Source organism: Dipteris shenzhenensis, chromosome 6 (genome assembly GCF_047967505.1).
Source record: "Dipteris shenzhenensis isolate YYH24624 ecotype China chromosome 6, Dip_SZ_1.0, whole genome shotgun sequence".
In the NCBI taxonomy this organism is placed as follows: Eukaryota; Viridiplantae; Streptophyta; class Polypodiopsida; order Gleicheniales; family Dipteridaceae; genus Dipteris; species Dipteris shenzhenensis.
In genome coordinates this window covers 58670393-58685658 of record NC_141601.1, presented here as the reverse complement: position 1 = coordinate 58685658, position 15266 = coordinate 58670393, and the positions used below count along the sequence as shown (strand labels likewise).

The 15266-nt window shown below is 52.0% G+C and overlaps 1 protein-coding gene across 4 annotated transcripts in view; it reads right to left on the bottom strand.

The window, feature by feature from the left end:
- Positions 1-15266, bottom strand: part of LOC147901425 (Tubulin binding cofactor C domain-containing protein) — a 90910-nt gene that overhangs the window by 64652 nt on the left and 10992 nt on the right. The gene's annotated exons all lie outside the window — the stretch shown is intronic.

Sequence of the window (15266 nt, the reverse complement as noted above, 5' to 3'; positions counted from 1 at the left end):
CAGCAGCCCATAAGCAGGGCTTATGGGCCCTTGTATAGGCCTGCCCCAAGCTGGCCAGATCAGCCAGCAAAGGCCGACCCAGTCTGGTCGGTTGGTGGGCTGGCAGGTCGGTGCATTGGACAGGAAGCCGACTCCCTGGTCGGCCAGTTTGAGGGGGCCTAGCCCCTCCTATAAAAAGGCCCCATTCCCCCCTCATTCCTCATCACCTGCACAGACTGCCTTGCACACAGCCAAGCACACAAGGAGAAAGAAAGAAAGAAAGTTTATTAGAGTCTTTGGAAGACCAATGGGTCTATGAGACTGTGAAAAAACTGATACAATGAGCTATGGTAGTGGAGCTACTAAACGAGCATCCACACCAATGCAAAATGCAAAAAAATGCAAAATGCTAAGTACAACATAGTCATATTCCGACTATATATATCAATCTCAGCATCATCATCATCATCATCATAACCATCATCATCATCATCATTGTCAGCAACAGGACATCAGAATGGATGAGGCTGTGGAAGTGGAGGCATGAGGTCAGCAATAGAACGTTGTCGCCCCCTCAAGGGTGCAATCTTGGTAAGTCTCTTGGTCGTAGCTCTGCCTCTATAACCAAGGCCACTGTCACCCACAATTGTGGAGGAATATGTCACGGGGGCGTGAAATTCTAAGTACTTTAATGTACTATAAGATCGTGACAACTTAGGTTTTAAAAAGTCCAAGTGTAGGCTTAATAATGTGTAATTAAACGCGGCATGGTGCCTAGCACATAAGCGTAATTAATCCCTAAGCCCAAAGGCATTCCAAGAAATTAAAAGAGTGGTTGTTGGAAAATGATGACGTGGCATTTTTAATGGGCCCCCTAGAGGGCCATGTACCTTCAGTGGCCCCCCTAGAGTTCCAAGTGGCTCTAGTGCATTCTACATGCTCCTTTGCCATTCTTGGACCTTCCTGGGCCTTCTAAACTTCACATGTGTGGTTTTCTCTCTCATCTTCTCCCTTTGTTGAGATTTTGGACTGATTTTTCAGCCTCCTTCAGCTGAATTCCATTTTTCTTCATAGCTCCTCACCCATTTGGATTCCTGAACGCCCGATGGCTTCCCCTCTGTCTCCCCTTTGCAGTGATATGCTTTTCCCTTCGTGCGTTTGGTAGAACGGGCAGAGCTGCAAAAGTGCCTTTCTTTTTACCTTTTGCTTCTACAGGCTCCTGGGCCTCTCCTCTTGCAAAGCTACAACTTTCTATTGAATTTCGAGTGGTCCCACGCCCTAGTTGACTGGTTTTTCTCAGTTTTGGAGGACTTTCCAGCAATGAAACTTCTCCAAAACCTTCTCGATGCATTCCTCTCTCAAGCACACTTCTTTTGAGTCCAAGAACTCCCCCTTCTTCGCAATAGAAGTGCTTCTTTTCGCATTTTTCAGTGGAATTCTTGCTGGTCGGCTCTTGTAAATGCTCTTTCTTCATGCCTTTGCACTCCTCTTTGGCTGAGAATGCAATTGGGCATTGGCTACTATGTCCTCTTGGCAATTGAGGACTTGGTTCGAGTTTTCAGGGCTTGGTGAGTTGTGATTTTGCTGCTGCAATTTCTTTTTGCCATATGCTATTGGTTGGCCTCGTGTGCCGCCTCTTTCTTGGTTCATGGGTGCCCAGGCAGTGCTACATGAGTCATTCCTTGGTTGGATACTTTGCTGATTTTATTTTGGAGCTTTGAAAAGCTTTGTGAATGCCATCTGGAAACCACTCAAAGAGAGTGCAGCTAGGGTACAGTGTGATTGCATCTAGACAGCCAATGGAATTGCACTCGGACAAGAGAATGCCTTTGGATTGAGCCTATGGGTTAAGTGCACTTATGTGATGGTGTTCTATGCTTGAAAGCCTTGCGAAGGCTCAATGAATTGGGGCTGCGTGCTCAGTTGCAGGGAAGGTCTCCCAGATGCAACTTGTAATCATTTCACCATGAAATATAAAGAAATACCGAAAGGGGCGCCACGGTGTTTGGAGCCAATCGGGTGCACTTATCTATGTTTGTTGAGCAGAGGCATTCTAGCCTCCATCCCTTTTTCAGTGGTTTTGTTTGTGAACAAACAGGTAAATGCCAAATGGTGATCATGCAATGGTTAATGGCTGTGATATATGCTTTGTGTGCTGTAAATAAGTACTGAAGTGATTAAAGGTTTAGTTCCACTGCCCTCTGAGTGATTAGAGGCCGGTTTCATTGGTTCCATTGCCGGGATACCACACTCTTCCTCAAGAGGTGGGCCTCGATAGTTTGGTGGAAGTATATCTTTGCTGCACTTTTTGACAGCTGAATATTACAGCCATAAACATGGTGAGTACCCATGAGCAAGAGAGCTCCACAACTCCTCAAAGGAGAAGGCAAGAAAGCCTTAATGATCCAGCTAGTGTACAGCTGCAGGGAGCACAACAAATGCCTTTTGAGCAAGCCACACATGAAGCTATAACTCAGCTCAACGGTGATACTAGTTCTAGCAGTGAGTCAGATGATACTACTATGTTGAATGCACAGCTTGGAAGTGCAGTGACTGCTTTGACTCAGCTGACTCAAAACTTGGCTCAGATTGTGCAAACAAATCCCAAGAAGAAGAAGAAATCAAGAAAGCACAAGCACGGAAAGAGTGAGTGCACACATGCATCAGCTTCTCATGGTGGACAGCACACTCATGCATCAGTTTCCCACGAGGGACAGCCATCAAAAATGACTCAAAAAGTGACTTCCAAGAGAGAGGAATCCCCCAAAAGAGCACTTGAGAAAGAGGTACAAAAAGTACAGCCAGTGCAACAGTATGAGCAGCCAGCACAAGGCCTTGGTTTGGGTACTTCTACTCCTCAAAATAATAATGTGCAGTCCATCAATGTGGCTCAGCCACCTCAGCCATATTTGAGGCAGCAACCTGAATATTTTGGTACAGATTCTATCTTTGATGCTATGTTGATTTCACCGTCAACTGGGCATAGAAAGCAAGCCATGTATGACAATGTGGGAATGCAGCCAGGCATGCAAGCCACAGCACATGCTCCCATGCCTAATGTTCAGCCAAGCATGGCTCTCCCTAGTGAAGGGAATGCTGCAAAAAAAAAGCCATCTTTGGGACAGCCAACATCAAATGTATATAAAAAATTAAGGATGGTGGTTCTCATGTCAAGTTTGAGACATATAATGGAGTACAGGACAGGTACAAAGCCCTCACATTCCTTCAACAGTTTGATGCCGCATCTCTTGGGGGTTTGTTTACAGAAGCATCCAAGATGAGGAAGGTTGCCACATTTTTGAAAGGCAATGCACTTAAGTGGTACACCAACCTTATGCTTCATGGAGATGCACCTACTACTTGGCTGGAATTTAAGCAAGTGTTCTCTTCTACTTGGCTTACTCCAACTTTTGAAGTTGAAGTACTTTCACACTGGCATGACTTGTCATACAAACTTTGCAAGAATCTTGATGATTACACCAAGAGGTTTTGGGATGTTTTGCTGCCATTGAGCTCTTACAAGCATGTTTCTTTGAAAGAGCAAATAGAGAGGTACTGTTGTGGATTGCCTAGTGAGCTACATGATTATTGCATCAAAACCAAGGTGGGTTCTATGACTCAATTAATTGAGAATGCAAGGACAGCATATGCATAGATGTAGGAGAAGAATTTGGGCTTTATGGACAGCAAGAAAGAAGACAACAAACGGGCTGCCAAACACCAAGATAAGAAGAACATCAATAAAAATTATATACAAAATTCTAAGGAGGGTTGTGAACAGATGAGCTTAAGGCCAGCGGTTGAAACCCGTAAGCTCCTGCGAGCTTCCCCCTCCCCCTCCGTACCTCTACCTCCCCCTCCGTCGCCATCCCCGCTCACCTCCGCCTCACCCCCCCTCGCACCTCCGCTCACCCTCGCCACACTCACCCCCCCTGCTCCGTCTCTCCCCCTTGCCCCCCCGCTCCACCCCTCCCCGCTTCCGCTCCACTCACACCCCCTCACCCCGCCTCACCCTCCCCGCCTCGCTCCGCCCCCCCTCGCCACGCACACCCCCCCCGCTCCGTCTCTCCCCCTTGCCCCTCCGCTCCACCCCTCCCCGCTTCCGCTCCACTCACACCCCCCCGCCTCCCGCTCCGCCCACCCACCCCTCGCCCCCCGCCCTCGCCCCCTTTCGCCTCACTGCCCCCCCCTCCATTTCACCCCCGTCTCCCCTTCCCGCTCTCCGCCCCCCGCCCCCCGCCCCTTCGCTCCACTTTTTTTTTTCTTTCACCCTTCCCCCCGCCCTCCGTCCGCCTCTCGCCCCACTCCGCCTCCCCCCCGCCCCCGCTTCTGTTCCTGCCTCCTCTCCACCGCCCCCGATCCCCGCCCCCACTCCTCCACCCCGCGCCATCTCCGCTTCCTGCCCCCCCATCCCGCTTCCTCCACTCCCCGCCCTCCATCCTTCCCGCCACACCCAGGCTCCACCCTCCCGCATCTACCCCCCCTTTTTTGGGTGGCAGCCTTTTTCTCATCGGAAGCCTCGCAGTTCGTCTTGGCGGTATGGCGGCCCCTTGCCCGGAACCGGAGGCCCAGACGGACCCTCCCTCTCCAGATGCCTACCGCGTCATCCTGACAGAGCAACAATCATCTCGGGTTCAGGAGGTTCCCAATGACTTTGCCCTTACCTCTGTTTATGGCAGAGTCATTGGACATTCCCCCTCCAGATCAGCCATCAGGGACTGGCTCCAGTCCACCCTCATGCTAGAGGACGGCCATATTGAGGAGGTGGCCCTTATGGGAAGAGGCATCTTTTGGCTCAAACTCTCCAATGCGAAAGCGGCGAGCAACCTGATTGCTGGCTCCCCCACGACTGTGGATGGAAAGATTGTCATGATAGTCCCGTGGTACCGCGGATTTAGCGCAGCGGATTTTGATGCTCGGTTCCGTATACCTCGTCATCCAGTGACGCTAGTTTTTCCAGGTCTTGCTGCTGAGCTACGGCCGATTGTCAAGGACCTGGGCTCCCACTTTGGCTAGGTTATGCACGATACTTTCGCCGATGCGGTGACTACGGCAGGAGCCCCCCGAGTCCGTGTGGCCGTGGCGGATCCTGCGACTCTCCCGACAGTGATCGAGATCGTGACAGATGCCGGCAGCATCACCCAGAGCATGGTAGTCACCGGACAGCTAGGGCAGTGTTTGAGGTGTCACGGCTTCGGGCACCTGGCGGCTGTTTGTCCACGCTTCGCCAGCTCTTCTCGACCCCCCCGCCCCCCCCTCTCCGCCCCCTCCCCCCCCCTCCGGGCAGCCACGCCAGGAGGAGCAGAGGCAGCCGGAGCCCGGACCAGAGTTAGCTGGCGGCTGGACTGAGGTTAGAAGGAAAAGGGGAAAGAACAAGAAGATTTCTGATAAAGGCAAAGAGGCTGAGGTTACCCAACCTGCAGCTGCACCTCAGAGACCTGACAGGCAGCCGCCCCAGGGACCTGGGAGAGCATCTTCTTCGATGGTAGCCCGCCCTCCACAGACTCAGGTCCCCCTCTCCTCCTCTCCCCAGCCTCTTCCCATTCAGCCCCAGGCCATCCCCCATCTGCACCCCATTTCTCCCGACCCGCAGCTTCAGCCCCCTCCTCGTCCTCCTCAGTCTTCTCCCCCTCCTTCTCAGCCCCAGTTCCAGATGCATCCCCATCCCTGCCCCCCCCCCCGCCTCTTTCAGCTCTCCCGCAGAGCTAGTTGCACCGACGGTTCCTCAGCCGAGGGCAGCCCCCGCTCCCCCTCCTCCTCCTCCTCCACTAGTCGCCCCTGAGGAGTCTGTGTTGCCTATTCCCCAGCCTCCTCCCCCTCCCCCTCCGCTGGCAGGACACCCTGAGTCTACACCTTCACCGGAGCAGGCTTCTCTGTCTGCTAGCCCCTCAGTAGCAGACTCCGACGGGCCTCAGCTTCAGGAGAGAGAGCTCCCCCGCGACTTTTACAGATCTGGCCCCTGGGACTACTTGGATGTGGCCGACCTCGGGACTTTCCCTGCTTGCCTCGACATCAGTATCTTCCTGCTCCGCAAAGGAGCGGATGGGAAGATAGCCGCCTTGGCCCCCAGGGATGGCCCTAGCTTTGCTTTCACGTTCCTTAGCGACGGCACCGAGACCTGGACAGACGACTCGGTATGGGAGGCTCTCAGGGAGCAGACACATGCTCAGGTTTGCTCCTGGATAGGCCCGTCCGGTGGGCAGCTTCTCGAGACTCAGTGGTCCGAGGGTGACGTGCGCCTGCGGTGGCGTTGCGCCGCCAAACGCTTCAAACTGATTGTGATCCTCAGGCCCCCCCTGTCTTGGCCCCTCCCCCAAGATGTCAGAGCCTGGAGACCTCAGAAACTCCGCGCTTTCTACGGCATGACCACCTCAGAGATCTCGAGCTGGCTCGAGAAAGCTTTCGTTCATGGTACCAAAGGCCTCTCGCCTTTGCTGAAGGTGTTGAAGGACGGGCAGGATGACCCCGCCTCCCCCTCCAAACCTTCCCATAAGCGTCAGCGCCTCCACTCTGAGATGTTAGCTTCTTGTTCGACTTTGACCGCGAGCAGACAGCTGTTCGCAGCCTCCCAGCCCTCACCATGAGCCTACACCTCGTTTCCTGGAATGTGAACGGGTTTCACTCTTCTGGAACCCGTTTTCCTAGGAAGCTCATTTTGAGACAGGAACTTCAGCCAGCAGTGATAGGTCGTTTGGATGTACTTCTGCTCCAGGAGCACAAGCTTTCTGCGGCTCACTCCCGCAGATGCGGGAAGATTCTCCCTAGACGTTCTCACACTTATTGGGAGCCCTCGATCGGCGCACTGGGGAGGAGTGGTGGTGTTTGTACCTCCGTGGGCGAGCAGCTAGCCCAGGGAGTTTTCGGTCATGGCACGCTGATACCAGGCCGTGCCCTTTGGGTAGGCCTGGAACTGGAGGGATCCAGAGTTGGAGTCCTCAACATTTATGCTCCCACAGATCTCCGTTGTAGAGCCACCTTCTGGAGGACACTTACAGGGATTCTCCCAGACATGGATTCCTGGATTGTTGGAGGTGACTTCAACAATCTGAAGACCTTGGAGGACCAGCAGGGCAGAGGACCGGAGTTTACAGGTATGTCTCAGGCAGAGCAGTCAGCTTGGGACTCTTTTATCTTTGCGACAGGAGGAAGGGACAGTTGGCGAGACCCGTCCTTCCGACGCTGGCACAGGAGCTTGGACTTTTCGTGGGGCTTCCGCAGGGAAGGAGGTAGACTCCTGGAGAGGCTGGATAGATTTTATGTTAGTGATTGGGCCATCGGCAGAGGCGGTCAGGCGGGTATAGTTCCAGGGACGACACTGTCCGACCATGCGCCTGTGTTCTTATCATTAGATTCGACAGCTCAGTCCCTTCCCCCCCGCTCATGCCGGATTCCTGACTCCATTTTCTCGAGGGAGGATGTGCGCAGCAGTATTTGCAGTCTTTGGGACAGAGACTGGGGCGAGTGCGTGGATCTGGTTAGCTCGGTGGCGCAGGCTTTGCAGGAGTCCAGCCAGATCTGCCAGCTCGCAGCCCTACAGGTTCGACAAGATTGGTGGGGCAGAGAGAGAGCTCTTCGGAGGGACCTCGCCTCCATTCAGCGACTCCAGCAGGCTTCCCCGGGCTCGGAGGAGCTTCGGATCCAGGCCTTCGAGCCAGAGCCCTTCTGGAGGAGACACTCCAGCGTCGCTCAGAGTTTTCCTATCACGCCTCTCTCTCCTTCTGGGCCCGGAAGGGTGACCGGATGTGCAGGGAGTTCTTCAGGACGCATGGCCAGAGAGCTGTAGGTGATCAGCTTCGGAGTCTCAGGATAGCGGATGGTCACATCGTTACGGATCCGGGGGAGGTCTTGGGGTTGGCCACTGACTTCTACACGACCCTCTTCCAGCAAGAGCCGCTTGCTCCTCGCACTCGACGTGACCGTGAGGAGGTGTGGAGGCACACTCCATCCCTGGTCCAGCCTAGCATGCAGGCGACGTTGTTGGCACCGTTCACCATGGACGAGATGTTGGAGGCCTTGATGGCCATCGACGGACAGAAATGCCCAGGTGAGGATGGGCTATCCCGGGCATTCTTCACCTCCTTCTGGGACCAGATCCATCAGCCCCTCCTTGCAGCTCTGCAGAGGATTTTCAGCAACGGTCAGATGCCAGAGAGCCTTTCCTCGAGACTGATTTGCCTCATCCCGAAGGGAGGAGATAGACAGGAGATCCGTCAGTGGCGCCCGATCACTCTCCTTACCGCTGCCTACAAAATCCTCGCCAAGATGATCAGCGCCAGAGTTCAGCCTCTACTCCCAGACCTCATCCATGACACTCAGAGAGGCTTTGTTCAGGATCGCAGTATCCTGGATAATGTCTTCACCTTTTCAGAGGCGGCGGAGTGGGCTCAGCACAGCGGATCACACCTTGCCATTCTACTTCTCGACTTTGAGAAGGCCTACGATCGAGTGGACTGGTCCTTTTTGGAGGGGACTCTGGAGCGGCTAGGTTTCCCAGCAGGTTGGATTCAGGGTATCTCAGCTTTGTACAGGACAGCTTCTAGCAGGGTCATCATTGGAGGCAGGATGGGTGAGCGCTTTAGCTTGGAGAGATCAGTGCGTCAGGGCTGCCCCCTTGCTCCTTACATGTTTCTCTTCTTCGCCGAGGCTATGACTTACTACCTTCGGGCGAGGTCTACAGGGATCAGGGGTGTTCGCCTTCCACTCCGGGAGGACACGGAGCTTTTGGACTCGGAGTACGCAGATGATACAGCCCTGTATGTCCAGGACGATGAGAGGATGCTAGAGAGGGTGCGGATGGCCCTGGAGGTCTTCTGCTCGGCCGCTGGTGCGAAAATCAACTGGAACAAATCAGTTGGTTTTCTCACAGACCCCGGGGCGTGTTCTCAGTGGGGGAGGTTTTTGGGTTTCAAATGGATTCCACGGGGACAGACAGCTAGATACCTTGGTTTTCAGGTTGGCCTAGACATCACGCCAGCTCAGCAGTTTCTCCCGGTGCTAGACTCCATCCGACGGAAGCTGGCTTTCTGGAGCACTGCTAAGCTTTCCCTTGCAGGTCGTGCCCTGGTAGTTAACCAGGTCCTCCTAGCCACGGCTTGGTATGTGGCTTCCTGCTGGTGTTTCTCGAGATCCAGCGTGGCACAGCTCAGGAGGCTGGTTCGGAACTTCCTTTGGTCCGGGGAGGATGGTCTCAGAGATACCAGAGCCAGGGTTGCTTGGCAGACAGTCATTCTTCCGCAGGCTGAGGGTGGCCTGGGGGTCATCGATCCAGAGCTTCAGAGTCAGGCCTTGTTAGGCAAGCTTGTCATCCGCGGTTTGACCCCGGGGGGCAGACGTGGAAGATGTTATTTCAGCAGGGAGTCGGTTCTTGTGTCCCGCGCCGAGGTGGAGAGTGGCTACCGTCCCTCAGGTGGATCTTCACTTCCGCCCCGCTCACTTAGCCCCGTTCCCCACTCGTTCGTAGCCTCCTCATGGTTTGGAGGCGGCTCCGCCTCAGTCTCATTCAGTCCCCTCCTAGCTGTCAGGAGGAGATCGATCGCCAGCTGCTTATCTGGAACGGTCAGGTCAGAGATGCCGAGGGCCTTCAGTTGGGGGAGAGATCACATATCAGGTGGGATGGCTGGATGAGGGGGCCAGCCCGGTCCCTTCGAGTTTGGAGGGATACGTACAAACATCTGGAGACGGCTGATCTTGCAGACGCAGCTGGAGGTGCACGTGGAGCCCAGGCGAGACGCACGGAGATCGACGGCGCGATCCCAGCTGATTGGTTGGTTCCACCTGAGCCTCAGGTCCTCATGCCAGCGACAGTTCACCCCTCGTGGCATCCCACTGGTGATCGCAGGACGTATGGATGACTCCTCTATCTCCTTCTTCGCGGTTTTTGGGGATGGACGACTCAGGAGAGAGGATGCGCTCATCGACCCCCTACTCCCATGGCAGAGGGTTCGGGTCGTAGGCCTTTTGGGGAAGGTCTGGCGTACCGATCCTAGCATCGAGCAGGACCAGATGCAGCTTTGGCGTCTCTGGCTCTGGGAGGGGCGGGCCTTGTCAGAGCTTGATTGGGACCCAGGAGAGTGGTGGTGGCCAGAGATTGTGACAGGACAGGGGCCGACTTCCTTCTTCGCCTACAGCACGACTCTGGGCAGGCGAGTTCTTGGGAGGATGCAGAGCCGCCCCCCCACCCAGCGGCCCAGCTGGTATGCACAGGGTATTTCCAGGTTCTTTTTGCAGGCATTCTGGAAGGCCTTGTGGGAGAGCTGGCGGCCGCGGAAGATCTCATACTTCCTGTGGCTTCTTGCCCACAAAGGTCTTCCAGTGGGGAGCTGGTTGCGGCAGATAGGCCAGGACGGATGCTACCAGATTTGCCATGAGGATGAGGAGTCACCAAAACACTGCTTGTGAAGCTGCACTCGCGCCCAGGAAGTGTGGAGGTGGACTTTCGGGGTTCTTACTCGCGCAGCACCAGAGCTAGGATTGATCACTTGGGACGCGTTCTGTTGGTGCAGCACCGCACCTGGTCTTCATCACTTATTCGAGGCATGCCAGCAGGACCCCACTTTCCTTATCACACAGGGGACGTGGGGGCCGCTCGAGGGTATCCCGCAGCACCTAGCAGAGGCTGATACAGGAGTTCGGGAGAGACAGCCAGTCTGGGAGATTATTAGCAGCATTGCAGGGTGGCACATCTGGACCTCGCGCTACGCGCAGATCCTCGGTGGCACCTCCTTATCGACTGCCCAGATCATGACGGAGATTTGGAGCGAGATTATTCATACCCTCAGAGGCCAGTGGGACCAGATTCAGGGAGATTCCCGGGCCGGTCAAGAGAAGCGGAGACGCTTCCTCCGGGCTTGGGACACACAGGGCCTCTTCTTCGAGCAGACTTCGCAGGGCCTTCGGTGGCACTACTCACCACCCCGATGGCTGTTCATTCACACTCGTCTTATCCCTCCGTGAGAGTATGATTTATTCTGTTACCTTTTAGGGCTGTGTCCGATTTGTGAACGCAGCCCGTCAGCTACAAGCTGACCTTTTGTATCTTGTTCTCGAAGTAATATAATTAGCACTGTTTTTTCGGCAAAAAGAAAATAAAAATTATGGCAAACGACCGTTTCAAAAGGGAGGAAAAGCCCAATTCAAAGCTGGTCAAAGGCGTGGACAGCCTAATAAACAGCCCCGTACCAAGTTATCTGATGAAGAGAAAAAGTCACTCATGGAGCAAAACAAATGTTTTATATGCAAAGGAGAGGGACACCGCTCTTATGATTGCCCATCCAAGAAAAGAGACAGGTCAGATGATGATAAGAATGATGATAAACAGGCTGATCGGAAGGGCAAAAGGCCTAAACCTTCCGCAGGACTTCTTCCATACGTGATTGGGAGTTTGCCACATGCACATGATGAAGAGGAAACAAAAAAGATTGAGATGTGCAAAGCATGGGGGAAAATCAGAAATCAGCATTGTTTGTTTTTCTTTGATTCTGGGGCAAAGGCGAGTTTCATAACACCTGATATGGCAAGAAGGCTTGGCATCAAGCCTGAGAAAATGGGGCCATCCAACATGTGTGATATGGCCAACCCTGAACTCAACACACCTGTCACTTCTATCATTGGCAAGTTGAGGATGCATATCCAGGGATATCAGGATGCAGGAACTTCTACATTATGCCTTTGCCAGAGTGTGATGCTTTGCTTGGGATGCCTTGGATGTACAGGGTGGGGGCTGATGTGCAGGTGAGAAACAAGAAGATTCCTTTAACTTATAGAGGCAAAAATCATGTGCTTGATGTAAAGTTGAAAGGAGAGTCCATCCCTATAGTTTCAGCTTCTTGTATTTCCAATGTAATAAAGCGTCATATTTCAGTGTACTTGATTTTTGTCAAAGAGGACAGCCAACCAGTTCAAGAAGGCTCTACTCTTTCTACTTTCGATAGAGAAAGGGCTGCTTTTATTTCAGATTTTCAGGATTGTTTCTCAGATGCACTTCCTCAAGAATTACCTCCCAAGAGGCCCCAGGATCATCAAATTGATATAATTCCAAGAAGCTCACCGCCTAATATACCTCCCTATCGTGTCAGTAAGGCACAACAGGAAGAGATAATGTCACAAGTCAAGGAACTCTTGAAAAAGGGATTAATACAGCCAAGTAATTCTCCTTATTGTTCCCCTCTGTTGCTTGTGCAAAAGAGGGATGGCAGTTGGAGAATGTGTATTGATTATAGGGCTTTGAATAAAGTCACGATTAAGAACCGTTTTCCAATTCCATGCATTGATGATATATTGGATGGCAGCAGTGGAGCAATACTTTTATTGGCCATCTTTGAGGAAAGATGTGGAAGAATATGTGAGAACATGCATGGTTTGTCAGAAAGCAAAGTTTGACAGGCAGAAGGCACCTGAGTTGTTACACCCTTTGCCAATTCTGGATAGACCATGGCAAAGCATAGCTATGGATTTTATGTTTGATCTTGAAACGTACTCCTACTGGACATGATGGATTGTGGACAATAATTTGCAGGTTTAGCAAACAAGCCCACTTTGTACCAGTAAGAAAGAAAATTACAGCAGATCAAATGGCCAAATTGTTTCTGCAGCATGTCTTCAAGTATCATAGGATGCCTGAATCCATAATCAATGAAAGAGATCTGAGGATGACCAGCCTCTTTTGGAGAGGGCTGTTTGAAAATATGGGCACTACACTGAATTTTCCGTCATCTTTTCACCCTCAGTCTGATGGACAATCGGAGCAGGAAAACTCTACCATCTTGGATATGTTTAAATGCTATGTCTCAGACCACAAAAACAAATGGGAGCATTATTTGCCTTTGCCGTTTCAGCAACTCTTTTCAGTTATCTCTTACAGTTTTACACAGCTCATTCTCAACTTTTATTTCAGTCATCTCTCATCTCTCTTATAGGATCTATCACTCCTAGCTTTCACTCTCTCACTCACGCAGTAACCCTGCATTCCGGCGGACAGCACAAGCCTCTCCCTTGCCTTGCAGAAGCATCCTACATCGTCAGTGTGGACAGCATCAAGGTCTCGATATTGGTCGCTGTTGCCTCTCAAGTCTTTGGGTCTGCTATACGTGTGCACAGTGAGCTCTTCAGAAGCGCGTTTTCCGTGCTCTCTCGAAGAGTGTTCTTTCTATTTCTCAGTTCTCCAAGTATAAAGCAAATTCTCCCCTGATTAGGGGAGGGGGACCTCAGTGGGTACAGGGACCCAATCGGTTGTCGACTCTACTCTCTCTCTATCCTCATCTCCTTTCTCTCTCCATGGTGTACAATGCTAATTCTTCGCTAAAGGTTTAAAGAAGGTCTTGCTGTGAATTACACGATCAGATTACCGTTGCATGTTACATCGGATCCAGAGATCGAGGAGACCCCACCACAACAACTCTCTAAGCTCTTTAGCCTAGTATAGTACTCAGCAAGGGCCCTAGACCGCCCTTTGAGACTTCTATGAGTTATTTTTTCACTTGGTGTACTTTGTTCCATTAGACACGCAAGGCCGTTAATCTCTCTCTCTCTCTCTCTCTCTCTCTCTCTCTCTCTCTCTCTCTCTCGGCATAGACTAGTACTCAGCAAGGGCCTTAGCACGTCCTTTTTACAGCCTAGTGAGATTTGTATGAGTTTTTCTTTTTGTGTACTTTGTTCCATAGGCCCGCAAGGCCTCCCGTGGACGTAGATACATCTCTGTGTGTGTGTGTGTGTGTGTGTGTGTGTGTGTGTGTAATTTCACCTCAAAAAAAAACAAGTATGTGTGTGATTTCACCAAACAGAGAGAGAGAAAGAAAGAAAGGTTAATAGAGTCTTCGGAAGACCGATAGGTCTATGAGACTGTGAAAAACCTAATACAATAAGTTGTGGTAGTGGAGCTACTAAACGAGCATCCACACCAATGTAGAATGCAAAAAAGCAAAATGGTAGTACTAAATCCTAAGTACAGCATAGTCATATCTCGACTGTATATATCAATCAATCAAACTCAGCATCATCGTCGACATCATCATACCCATCATCATCATCAGCAGCAACAGTAGGACATCAAGATGGATGAGGCTGTGGAAGTGGAGGCATGAGGTCAGCAATAGAGTGATGTCGCCCTCCCAAGGGTGCAATCCTCGTTCGTCTCCTAGTCGTAGCTCTGCGTCTAACCAAGGCCCCATCGGTCGGGCTCCGATCCCAAACAAGGAGGGGATGTCCCCAAGTATGATCTGTGAGTCAACCCTCTGTCTGAGCAGTCGGGTCACAGGCTCCGGGTCACGGTCACGTCGAGGTCTCGCCTCGTGGGGATCTATGTGATCTGGCTAAAAGAACTCCGTGACAGAGCTATGAGAGGTATCAGTCGGGGGAGAAGTCTGCTCATGTCTCCGTGCTCCGAGTATCCTATCTCGGTGTCTGAGCACCTCATGAATGAAACCAGTCAAACATCGCTGCTCTAGGTAGGAAACGGGCCAAAACCGATAACTATCTCTGAAGAGGCAGTAGAAATACCCTCGGATCTCATAGTAAACAGGACATCTGAATATGAAATGCTCCTTTGTCTCAACCTCCTGCATGTCACACAGTGTGCATATGCGCCTCTCCCTAAGTAACCGCTCTGCTCTGCCGCTCTCGATACGAAATCTGTGAGAAGAGATCCGGAATTGCCCAAGAGAGATCCTTAACGAGTGGGGTAGGTGAATCTAAGTGTATCCTGGTGGATCAATGAAACCCTCCGCTGTGATATGTAAGAAGTGATCTTTGTAGAAGCCTAGCTTCACTGGAAGATCACTCGGGCCCAACTAAGTCCGGAATGTGTGTAGCTGTAGTAGATTCTCACAGATAATCTGGTTGACCTCGTGTGATAGGAGGGCAGAGAAAGGAGCATCCATGATGTACTAGAAAGGAGGTAGTCTGTCCATGTGGAGCCCTACAAACCATCTCTCTGTACGTGCATACCAACACCTCTAGTCTCCCCCTCCTGCAAGTGTCATAGAAGAGAACAGTGCTAGCCATGATATCATGCTACGTACGGATGTGTAAGCCCCATACTCCCTCACTCGGTACAGATACATAATGACCTGAAATGCAGCATCTAGCTGTAATGGGGGGTGACCCAAACTCCGCTCGATGATCTGGTGAGGGACGGATGGCTTACCACGGATCGTCCGTAATAACATGAGAACCTGTAGCCGCTCCACCCTGGCCCACTCTATATCCGACAAGTCTGACTCCCAGCATGGACTGCCATACATCCCTGCTGGACGGACCAAGGAGTCAAAAAGCAACCCTTTGGTCCGTGGATA